Source organism: Mobula hypostoma, chromosome 2, assembly GCF_963921235.1.
Source record: "Mobula hypostoma chromosome 2, sMobHyp1.1, whole genome shotgun sequence".
Classification (NCBI taxonomy): Eukaryota; Metazoa; Chordata; class Chondrichthyes; order Myliobatiformes; family Myliobatidae; genus Mobula; species Mobula hypostoma.
Genome location: NC_086098.1, coordinates 156744660 through 156756839, shown reverse-complemented (window position 1 = coordinate 156756839; position 12180 = coordinate 156744660). Strand labels below are relative to the sequence as shown.

Sequence of the window (12180 nt, the reverse complement as noted above, 5' to 3'; positions counted from 1 at the left end):
GAATTGAATAGATTCTGCACCAGGCATTTATTGATGGCATTAAGCACCTTGGTTATCTTAGAATGAAGGTTAATTTTGGTCTGATCTAATACACTTCTCTAAGCTTGAAGTTTTTGGTCTGTTCTTATTCCCCATAAGACCAGTTCTTAGAGATTATAAATCGGATTGTTGGTTAATGAGCTTGTGTCAAAAGGATCAGCCTTCTAGCTAATGTCTGATCTTGGTGCAGTTATTCGCACCACATTGTTCTACCTTCAGTACCGAGATATATAATTCACATAACTAAGCATTCCTTAGATTCTCCAACTAGGGCAAGTTTTGAGGGGAAAATTCTTTGTTCCGTGCCAGTTAGTAAAATAATTCCTTAGACCCAACATGCAATCTGGAATCTGAAAGGTATTATTCAAAAATGCAAAATCCCTTTGAACTCATTTCTTTCAGTTAAAGGTACAACTCAGATTTCTGGATTTGTTTACTTTGTTATATTGATTTGCTACATTTTACATTTCACCATGCCAGATTACTGCCCTAAGGATTTTGACTTGAGCCTTGTATCCAAAGATGGATGAGATTACCGATAAAAGGTTTAAGTTATCAAGTGAGTTTGGGGAAAGAATTAGAGATGTAACAAAGAGCTAACAATCTATTCCATTCTTCTCACAGAAAGATTCTAAATAGTTTTCTATTGCTGGTGTCTAACTGGTTCAATACAACTGTTCTCGGGCTAACCAGTCTATAATTTACCTTTTTTTTTCCCTCTCCCTCTCCCTCTCCCTCTCCCTCTCCCTCTCCCTCTCCCTCTCCCTCTCCCTCTCCCTCTCCCTCTCCCTCTCCCTCTCCCTCTCCCTCTCCCTCTCCCCCTCCCCCTCCCCCTCCCCCTTTTTTGTGGGTTTGCATTAATTAACCTCCAAATCTAGAAAAATTAAACTAGAGTCCAAATGATGGGAAATGACCACCAATTATGTCCACTGTTTCTAGGGCCACTTCATAGAGAATTAGACATGTACAACATGGAAATGGGCCTCTTGGCCCAACATCTCCAATCTGACCAAGATGTTTTTGAAACCTACTCCCATTTTTCTGCATTTGGCCCAAGATCCTTCTGAACCGCTTAACCTTTCCTATCTGCATACCTGTCCAAATGTATCAACTCTTACATTTGTATCCATCTCTAACACCACCAGTAGCGGCTCATTGCACATACCCACCACCCTCCATGTGTGGGAAAAACTTGCCCTGCATGTTTGTCTTCACTCCCCCCACTTTAAACCTATGACCTTTCATTTTAGACTGTGACCCTGCACCTTATCTATGTCTCACATGATCTTTTAAAACTGCATAACTACAACCCTCAGTCACTTTCTCTCCAGGAAAAGCAGTCTTGTCTTGTAACTCAAATCCTCTAGTCTCAGTAATGTCCTTGTAAATCTTCTGTGTCCTTGTGATTCTTTTCTGTACCTTCTGCAGCTTAATGCCATCCTTTTTGTAGTATAGTAACAAGCTGCTGACACAATATTCCTAATGCAGTCTCACCTGCATCTTTTACAGCTGTGTCTTGATGTTGCAACTTTTGAACCTAGTGCCCCCGTTCGGTGAAGGCTACCTTGGCATGCAACTTCACTTTGTATTGCCATTTTCAGGGAACTCTGTGTTTAACCCCACATTTCCTCTGTTCTATGTCACTCCCTTGGTAATTTACGTAGGTCACTCCACAGTAATTTACTGTGCAATTGTTGCCCTGGTTTAACTTGCCAAAATACACCACTTCAAATGTGTCTGAGTTAAATTCTGTCATTCCTGAATGTCCTTTCCCAGTTTATTTACATCCTACGGTAAACTTGGACAACTTTCTTCACTGTCCATCACACTAATTTCAAAGGTTCGTTTAATGTCAGAGAAATGTATACAATATACATCCTATAATGCTTTTTCTTCACAACCATCCACAAAAAGAGGAGTGCCCCAAAGAATGAAAGACAGTTAATTGTTAGAATCCCAAAGTGCCCCCCTGCTCCCCTCCCTCCTGTGCATAAGCAGCAGCAATGATCCCCCTTCCCCCCCCACTGGCAAAAAAAATGCATCAGCACTGACTTTGGTGTCATTTGCAAATTTACCATGTTGACAACTTTGTAATCCAAATTATTTCTGGTAAGTGAACCCCAGCACCAGAACCTGCCTCATACCACTGGTCACACATCTCCAGTGGGGGAGAAACAACACACCCCTCCCACCTGCTGTCTTTCCACCAAGCCAATTTTGTATCCAGTTGGCTACAGACCATGTGATCAAACCTCCTGGACTAGTCTACCATGTGGGATTTAATTCCTGTTTTCTCTAACACCATTTTCCTCAGTAATACTGATTTTCTTTGGTTGTTCTCTCTCACTGGACTTGAGATTCCTTACATTTGGATCTGAAGATGGCCTGAAAGTATTTATTCACTTGATCTGTTGTTTCTGTTCCCCTGTTGCTAACTGAGGGAGTTCATTTGTATCCATCATTCTAGAAGTTTTCATTGTCAGTTTTATGCTCCCTGAACATTGTCCTGTATGGATCGAACAGTACAGGGGAGTTCTAAATTAAGCTGGAATTCTGTGATTAAATTGCAGGTTAACAAGTTGTGATATCAAGATTTGAACTACAAAGTAGGAATCTGAAACAAGTATAAAATGTTGGCAGATCATGCATTAACATTTCTCAACTGTTAACAAGTGGGCTGTGCATCACTGGCATTTTGTTTTTCACAGCAAGAATTATGCATCAAAGTTATACTAACTTTCATTGTCTTTCTAGGGCCAGGACTGCAGGACTGGACATGCTCAGATTTCGTTTGTTTCTAACTCCTCCTGAATCCTGTCTCGCGCATCTCAGCTTATCCATTATACTCTTTAAAAACTCTGCCATGGCACCTGTAACCATGGAGATCGTCCATACTGGAAGCCTTGGCATTTTATTTTGCTTGCTGTGGAGATGAGAATTCACACAGTTGTATTGGTATCTGCAGCAGATCAGAAAGTTGTACAGCCTGTGTGCGCACATTTAGTGATCTATATCCTATGTAACTTAGCAATGGTGTTTGAAAGAAAGCAGGACTGACTTGGTGAATAAATATACAGAAAATACCACAGACACATTTTGAGCACTTCAGTTTAGTTTTTTTGATGCACTTTGAGATATATTGAAACATAACTGATGATTCAGTATTACGGTTGCTGTGTCTGGTCACATCAAATGCTTCAAATCTTTGAATGCATTGTGTGGGATTTCTATTCCTTGCATGTTCCTGTGAGATCCCCCAAGCATAGGAAAATATTTAGATATTCAAGGACAGAAGATGTGACTAACCTGCATTCTTTTAAACCAGTGTTGCTTTGTTGAATGGTTGTATAGATTGTGTACTCATACACTGAAAGCCCTGTCAAGGTGGCTCCCTCACTAATGTCTTTTATTGATTTTAAAAGTAAATTACTGGCATATATTCCTGAAATATTATGCAGTGCTGATGTCAACAGAACTTGTGTATTACTTTAGTTTACTTTTAACAACATTCCATTCAATTTGTTATAAAAACAAACTGGATTCCATTTCAGAAATTTGTATTGGATAACACAGATCGAAAATAAAGTACCTGATCTGTGGAAAAAGTCTGCCTTGCATCCTCTGAAGAATTTCTGTGCTGGCTAAATTAGAGGAAATGCAAATGGATGCTTTGCTTTGGGGGGGAAAAAAAATATCAAGTAGTTTTGAAGGAAGCCTAAGTGAGTGGGTCTCCTTGAGAGCAGCTTAGAATTCTAAGACCCTGTGTGCTTATGGCATTAAGAATGAAGGGTGTCATAAAGATTCCTGTCCCTTTTTCTGTGTTTGCAGAGTGTTTGTGGATGAAGCCTGTACAATGTGGAGCTTTCTTAGCTATATTTGAATTCAAAGTGCAGTGCCTGATCCTTAGTCTCAAAACCTATTGTGGTGACAATTGCCTTGTACAATTTACTGTGTCCAAGCATGACTGTTAAAGCTTTGTATACAAAGACTGTCCAAGTGCCACACACACGTACGCGCACACACACGTACACGCGCACACGTACACACACGTACACACGCACACGTGTACACACACACATTTACCACGGACACATACAGACCCATAGTAGGAATAAATCTTACTGCTTCAAGCTTCGTCCTAATCCCTCCTCTGGTTTTCTTTCTGGTTTTGCTTTCTGTATAAATCATGCTTAATTCCTTTTTTTTTGAAAAAAAGCCGCCTTTTGCAGACTCTGTGATGTAACTGTATAGAGCACTCTATCATGTAACTTGTTCAGTTGGCTTTTTGTTCTAGTTGATCTGTTGCCTTTATAAATTGTGTACCCTCTGGAGAAATTTAAACATGTATAATAAATGGAAAAGCGGTTATGGTTAAATTTTATTGGAAGAAAACCTGCAACAATAGGTGTCAAAATGTGATGTAACCGCATAGACATACCTGATTGTATTGTGACTGGTATTGGATTTAAGCATATTATATATATGGACAAACTTGTAGGTACAAAAATTTATTTTGCCTTAAGTTTTTTTCAATGTTATATATGTAAACAAAATTTAATCCGTTAATGAATGTTCTTTTTGTTTCCGGCACATACAGCTCTTGTAAAATTCTTTAAATTGGTGTCTCCCTGCATCTTTTAAATACAGTATGTTCTATACACAACTAACTGTGTGCATGACTAATCTCTTGTCTTGCCTTGTGCCCTATACTTTCATCAGATCTTTAAGCTTTTATTTCTCTGGCCTTCCATTCCCCTTTTCACTGGGAGAGAAGAAGTGTGGTGAAGGACAGCTGCCATGTATTGGTTTGCGTGATTAAATGGAGCATGAGCTGACTGAGGCTAACGCTAACCAACCAAGAAAGTTGCCAGAAGTTCCATTACATCATTGCAACCTTCCAACCTTCGAAATCAGAACCATAGGCTTGAGAATTGATGGAATAAAGAGTCAAATGATTAAGTAGAAAAGCTCAGCTTTAAAAGATTTGAGGGAGAGGGTTCAGCAAACTTTATGGAGAATGTTCTCTCAACTGGAGGGATCACCTATGTAAAGCCCATGTTCCTCCAATTGGAATATTGGACAATTATGACAGTGTAGATGAAGCTACTTGTTTAAAACTTGTTACATTGTTAGATTACAATTTTGTTTTGTATAAGTAGGCTTCCATGCTGTACAATTGTGCAGATCAGCATGGCTCCCCTGCAATTAAATGTTAGTAAGAGAAGGCAGAATGTTGAGTTGGAATGGGAGCATGAGCTACATAGCCTTCCCATGAAAACCATTCGATCTTTCAAACACAATAAGAGAATTAGAAGACATTGTTACTTCTATCAGAACCAAGATTAATAGTCAAAATTATTTACCAAGTAAAATGCAGGATGGTATGCAATTTTTTAAATATCGGATAATGTATTGTTTTGCATTTTAATCCAGTTAATTTGTTATTGGCTATTTTTTCCATTAAAATGTACATTGATTAATCTACAATGCAGCTTTATTTACAGGGATGAGAAATGTGACTTCTGGAGAATTTTGACAGTGTGGTTATTAAATTCAAAAAATTACAAATGTCTTACTCAACTTGCAGGTTTGCCACTCGGAAGATGTCATTGTCTTCTTCCTGATTGCACAATCACTCTTCTAGCTGGAGCCCAAGGACAGGCCAGACTAAATGTCCTTGGAAAGCAAGTAAAACCCACATTACTAGAGTTAGTTTACTGAAGGCAAAACCAAACTGGTCAATTAAATCAATATTTGTAAAATTGTGCTGGAAGAAAATTTATGGATAACATTATACGTCATGTTTTGGTGCTGGTCTTAACATTTTCGAGATTCTTGTGCAAGCAGCTTTACTGTTTTAATTTCTCCTCATACCTTCTGCACCTCTTGATGTCCAACCACTTGCACTCGTGGCTTCTTTCTTCCTTGACAAGTGCATTCTTCACATGAACCTGCTCAGTGTCAGTAGTTTTAACAGGAGGTGGAAATCTGTAAAACAAAATGTTGAAAATGCAAGGGTCAGGCAGCACTTGTGGCGAAAATGAGCTGGGGGTGGGGAAGCTTCAAATAATCTGCTTGAGGAACTTGGTGGTTGAGCAGCATTTGTATGGGATGGGGGAACCAATTGCCATTGTTTTGGGTTGAGATCCTTCATCTTGTGTCTGCCCTAACATCTCATGACTTGCATTAGAACTGGCAGTTTTAATGCCAGCTGGAAAGGCTGATTTCAATTGATAGCGTTCATTGTTTCAAGAGGGCAACACTGGTGCAAGAGTGAGGTGGGTTAAAATCATGAGTTGTTAGGAGCTCATTGTCACGGTTGTGCATTGAATGGAGATATTCTGCCATATACTAAATTGGAAGTGAGCTATAGTTTCATAGGAAGAAGTCCTTGATGGGAAGGGTAAAAGACAGATCTTAACTATAATGGTTACATGGAAAGGTGCTGTGAAAAGAATGGTGGTGATATGCAAGAGTGAACCTGGTAGGTGCGGAGTGAATGGGCTTATCAGTTGCCATGCTTGTTTTTCGGGGGGGGGGGGGTTGGTTGGTGGTAGAGAAAATCATATTAAACAAGGAATGCATCATGTAACAGTTAATATTCTGGAAAGACAGATAACTACAAACTTCAAGCAAAGTTACTGAGAAAGAATTGCTGGTCATACGACTGGAGATGGTTAACATAATTCCTGATGTAATAGGGCTGAGAATGTGGCGGCTTTTGATTTGTGTGGTGATGTATCTGCATTGGATTTCAATATAAAATGGTCCTTGTGGACATCAGGTAAAGAATGGTCTCAGTCCGAAATGTTGATTGTAGTAGTCCTGACCAAGGGTCTTGGCCTGAAACGTCGACTGTACCTCTTCCTATAGATGCTGCCTGGCCTGCTGCGTTCACCAGCAACTTTTATGTGTGTTGCTTGTAATTTCAGCATCTGCAGATTTCCTCGTGTTTGTGTCCTTTGGACCAAGGTGCACCTCACAGTACACACAACACATAGTGTAACATTAATACAAGCAAGTTAACAAATAGGCACATTTACAACAGAACTTAAAAAGTGAACAGTAAATACCTACTGGTGCTTCATGTGGGATGAGACCTGGGTGGTGGTGGGGAATAAGTAGTTTTACAGCTTAGGGGAAGAAGCTGTTTCCCATACTAACAGTTCTTGGCCAGTACCTCCAGCCTGGTGATAGGGATCAAAGAGATTGTTGGATGGATGGGATGGATCATTGAAATGTTAAGGGCCCTGCCTGTGCAGTGCTCCTCTCAGTAGTCCTCACGATCCTTTGTAGGGACTTGAATTGACTTTTGTTACTTGCACCCTTCACATACATAAGTAAAAATCTTTGCATTACATCTGTCTAAATGTGCAATTTATAATAAATAGTGTTTACAACAGGAGAGTCAATATAACATAGAAATACAGTTGTGTCAGTGTGAATTAATCGGTCTGAAGGCCTGGTGGAAGAAGCTCTCCCAGAGCCTGTGGTCCTGGCTTTTATGCTGTGGTGCCATTTGCTGGATAGTAGCAGCTGGAACAATTTGTGGTTGGGGTGACTCAGGTCTCCAGTGATCCTTCGGGCCCTTTTTACACACCTGTCTCTGTACATGTCCTGAATAGTCAGAAGTTCACATCGACAGATGCGCTGTCTGCACTCTCTGCAGAGTCCTACAATTGAGGAAAGTACATTCCCATACCAGGCAGCAATGCAGCCAGTCAGGATGCTCTCAGTTTTGTGCCCCTGTAGAAAGTTCTTAGGATTTGGGGGCCCAGACCAAACTTCCTCAACTGTCTGAGGTGAAAAGGCACTGTTGTGTTTTTTTTTCACCACACAGCCAGTATATACAGACCACGTGAGATCCTCGGTGATATGTATGCCGAGGAACTTGAAGCTGTTCGCCACTCAACCTATTGATGTCAATAGGGGTTAGCCTGTCTCCATTCCTCCTGTAGTCCACAACCAGCTCCTTTGTTTTTGCGACATTGAAGGAGGGGTTGTCCTCTTGACACCACTGGGTCAGGGTGATGACTTCTCTGTTCACTTAATTCCTATACCAGATGGTGATGCAAGGGTTAGGACATTTTTGATGCTGCTCTGGAAAAAAATTGCTTACAATGTGGAGCCTCACTCACATCAATCTCTTCAGGAAGTGGAGACACTGCTGTGCTTTCTTGACCAAAGAGGTGGTGTTGAGGGATGAGACGAGATTATCTGTTTATGTGCCCTCCCAGAAACTTGGTGTTCCTAACCTTTTCCATGGAGGAAGCTTGTATACAGTGAGGAGTGGTCAGCCTCACTCTCCTAAAGTCACGTTGGTCTTGTCCAAGTTGTGCTCACACCATTCTACCAGCCGCTCTGTCTGCCATCTTGTCATCATTGTTGAGGCCAACCACTGTTGTGCCATAGTGAACTTGATTCAGTTTCCATTTGATCGAGCAGTGCAGTCATGTGTCAGCTGCAGGCTGAGCATCAGTGCTGAGCGTGGTGGAGCTAGAGAAGTTTCTGCCAACACCGACTGTCTGGTCTTCCTGTCAATAAGTCTAGACTCCAGTTAAAGAGAGATATTGAGACCTAATGAGGCCCAGCTTCTGAGGAATGATCATATTAAAATGCCAAACTGAAGTTGATAAACAGCTTCCTGGCATATGAGGCACCTTTTTCCAGATGGAGTAGGATGAAGTATTCAGAGGCATCACCAGTGGACTGATTTGAGCAACAGGCTAACTGGAAAGGGTCCAATGTAGCAGGAAGATGGGATTTAATGCAATCCATAAACACCTGCTCAAAGCACTTCATTATAGCTGAGGTCAGTGACACTGGACAGTAGTCATTGAAGCAGGTTACTGTCACCCTTTTAGGCACTGGGATGATGGTGGCTGCCTTGAAGCCCAAGGGGACAGTGACAGATGGTGCCAGGCTTTAGATGTTTCAGAAAGGATAGGGAGGGAGGCAAAAGAAATGGGGGTGTGGCACTGTTGATCAGAGGTAGTGTCACTGCTGCAGAAAAGGAGGAAGTCATGGAGGGGTTGTCTACAGAGTCTGTGTGGGTGAAAGTTAGGAATAGGAAGGGGTCAATAACTCTACTGGGTGTTTTTATAGACAACACAATAGTAACAGGGACATCAGGAAGTAGACAGGGAGACAGATTCTGGAAAGGAGTAATAATAACAGGGTTGTTGTGGGGAATTTTAATTTCCCAAATATTGAAAATGAACCCGGTGTCAGTTCTCTCAGTGGGAGAACATTTTGGCGATAGTCATCACAATTCTATCTCCTTTACCATAGCATCGGAGAGGGATAGGAACAGACAAGTTAGGGAAATGTTTAATTAGAGTAAGGGGAAATATGAGGCTATCAGGCAGGAACATGGCAGCATAAATTGGAAACATGTTCTCAGGGAAATGTATGGACGAAATGTGGCAATTGTTCAGGGGATATTTGCGTGGGGTTCTGAGTAGGTATGTTCCAATGAGACGTGGAAAGGATGGTAAGGTACACCGTGGTGTACAAAGGCTGCTGTAAATCCAGTCAAGAAGAAAAGCTTACAAAAGGTTCAAAAAACTGGGTAATGATAGGAATCTAGAAGATTATAAGGCTGGCAGGAAGGAGTTTAAGAATGAAATTATGAGAGCCAGAAGGGACCATGAGAAGGCTTTGGCAGACAGGATTAAGGAAAACCCCAAGGCATTCTACAAGTATGTGAAGAGCAAGAGGATAAGACGTGAGAGAATAGAACCAATCAAGAGTGACAGTGGAAAAGTGTGTATAGAACCAGAGGAAATAGTGGAAGTTCTTAGTGAATACTGAAGCAAACTATTATCGAAAAGGGTCTTGGCGATTGTAGGGATGACTTGCAGTGGACTGAAAATCTTGAGCATGTAGATATTAAGGAAGAGGATGTGCTGGAGCTTTTGGAAAGCATCAAGTTGGATAAGTCACTGGGACTGGATGGGATATACCCCAGGCTACTGTGGGAAGCAACGGAGGAGATTGCTGAGCCTCTGGCAATGATCTTTGCATCATCAAAGAGGACGGAAGAGGTTCTGGAACCATAGAACCATAGAAACTACAGCACAGAAACAGGCCTTTCGGCCCTTCTTGGCTGTGCCAAACCATTTTCTGCCTAGTCCCACTGACCTGTACACGGACCATATTCCTCCATACACCTCCCATCCATGTACCTGTCCAATTTATTCTTAAATGTTAAAAAAGAACCCGCATTTACCACCTCATCTGGCAGCTCATTCCATACTCCCACCACTCTGTGTGAAGGAGCCCCCACTAATGTTCCCTTTAAACTTCCCCCCCCCCCTCGCTCTTAACCCATGTCCTCTGGTTTTTTTCTCCCCTTGCCTCAGTGGAAAAAGCCTGTTTGCATTCACTCTATCAATACCCATCATAATTTTATATACCTCTATCAAATCTCCCCTCATTCTACTACGCTCCAGGGAATAAAGTCCTAACCTATTCAACCTTTCTCTGTAACTGAGTTTCTCAAGTCCTGGCAACATCCTTGTAAAACTTCTCTGCACTCTTTCAACCTTATTTATATCCTTCCTGTAATTTGGTGACCAAAACTGAACACAATACTCCAGATTCGGCCTCACCAATGCCTTATACAACCTCATCATAACATTTCAGCTCTTATACTCAATACTTTGATTAATAAAGGCCAATGTACCAAAAGCTCTCTTTACGACCCTATCTACCTGTGACGCCACTCTTAGGGAATTTTGTATCTGTATTCCCAGATCCCTCTGTTCTACTGCACTCCTCAGTGCCTTACCATTAACCCTGTATGTTCTACCTTGGTTTGTCCTTCCAACGTGCAATACCTCACATTTGTCTGTATTAAACTACATCTGCCATTTTTCAGTCCATTTTTCCAGCTGGTCCAAGTCCCTCCGCAGGCTCTGAAAACTTTCCTCACTGTCTACTACACCTCCAATCTTTGTATCATCAGCAAATTTGCTGATCCAATTTACCACATCATATGGTGGATTGTGGATGTTGTTCCCTTATTCAAGAAAGGAAGTAGGGATCACCAGGAATTTATGGGCCAGTGCATCTTACTTCAGTGGTTGGTAAGTTGATGGAGAAGATCCTGAGAGGCAGGATTTATGAACATTTGGAGAGGCATAATATGATTAGGAATAGTCAGCATGGCTTTGTCAAAGGCAGATCGTGCCTTACAAGCCTGATTGAATTTTTTGAAGATGTGACTAAACACATTGATGAAGGAAGAACAGTAGATGTAGTGTATATGGATTTCAGCAAGGCATTTGATAAGGCACCCCATGCAAGGCTTATTGAGAAAGTAAGGAGGCATGGGATCCAAGGGGACATTGCTTTGTGGATCCAGAGCTGGCTTGCCCACAGAAGGTAAAGAGTGGTTGTAGATGGGTCATATTCTGCATGGAGGCTGGTGACCAGTCATGTGCCTCAGGGATCTGTTCTGGGGCTCTTTTCACTCTCTGTGATTTTTATAAATGACCTGGATGAGGAAGTGAAGGAATGGGTTAGTAAATTTGCTGATGTCACAAAAGTTGGGGGTGATGTGGATAGTGTGGAGGGCTGTCAGAGGTTACAATGGGACATTGATCGGATGCAGAACTGGGCTGAGAAGTGGCAGGAGGAGTTCAACCCAGATAAATGTGAGGTGGTTCATTTTGGTAGGTCAAATATGATTGCAGAATATAGCATTAATGGTAAGACTCCTGGCAGTGTGGAGGATCAGAGGCATCTTGGGGTCCAAGTTCATAGGTCACTCAAAGCTGCTACGTAAGTTGACTCTGTGGTTAAGAAGGCATATGTTGCATTGGCCTTCATCAATCGTGGGATTGAATTTAGGAGACAAGAGGTAATGTTGCAGCTATATAGGACCCTGGTCAGACCCCACTTGGAGTACTGTGCTCAGTTCTGGTCGCCTCACTACAGGAAGGATGTGGAAACCATAGAAAGGGTGCAGAGGAGATTTACAAGGATGTTGCCTGGATTGGGGAGCATGCCTTATGAAAACAGGTTGAGTGAACTCGGCCTTTTCTCCTTGGAGCGACGGAGGATGGGAGGTGACTTGACAGAGGTGACAGGATAATGAGAGGCATTTATCATGTGGTTAGTCAGAGGCTTTTCCCC

General features: G+C 41.7%; 1 protein-coding gene and 1 long non-coding RNA gene across 3 annotated transcripts in view; one reads left to right on the top strand and one right to left on the bottom strand.

The window, feature by feature from the left end:
* mapk1 (mitogen-activated protein kinase 1) overlaps positions 1-5526 on the top strand; it is a 95170-nt gene extending 89644 nt beyond the window's left edge. Inside the window, exon 9 of the mRNA XM_063040913.1 lies at positions 2794-5526. The gene's annotated coding sequence lies outside the window, so the exon portion shown is untranslated. The remainder of the gene's footprint in view (positions 1-2793) is intronic.
* Positions 5527-5640: 114 nt separating this feature from the next.
* Positions 5641-12180, bottom strand: part of LOC134342594 (uncharacterized) — a 46174-nt gene continuing 39634 nt past the window's right edge. For both annotated transcript variants that reach the window (XR_010017046.1, XR_010017047.1), the window contains exon 3: positions 5641-6027. This is a non-coding gene — a long non-coding RNA (uncharacterized LOC134342594). The remainder of the gene's footprint in view (positions 6028-12180) is intronic.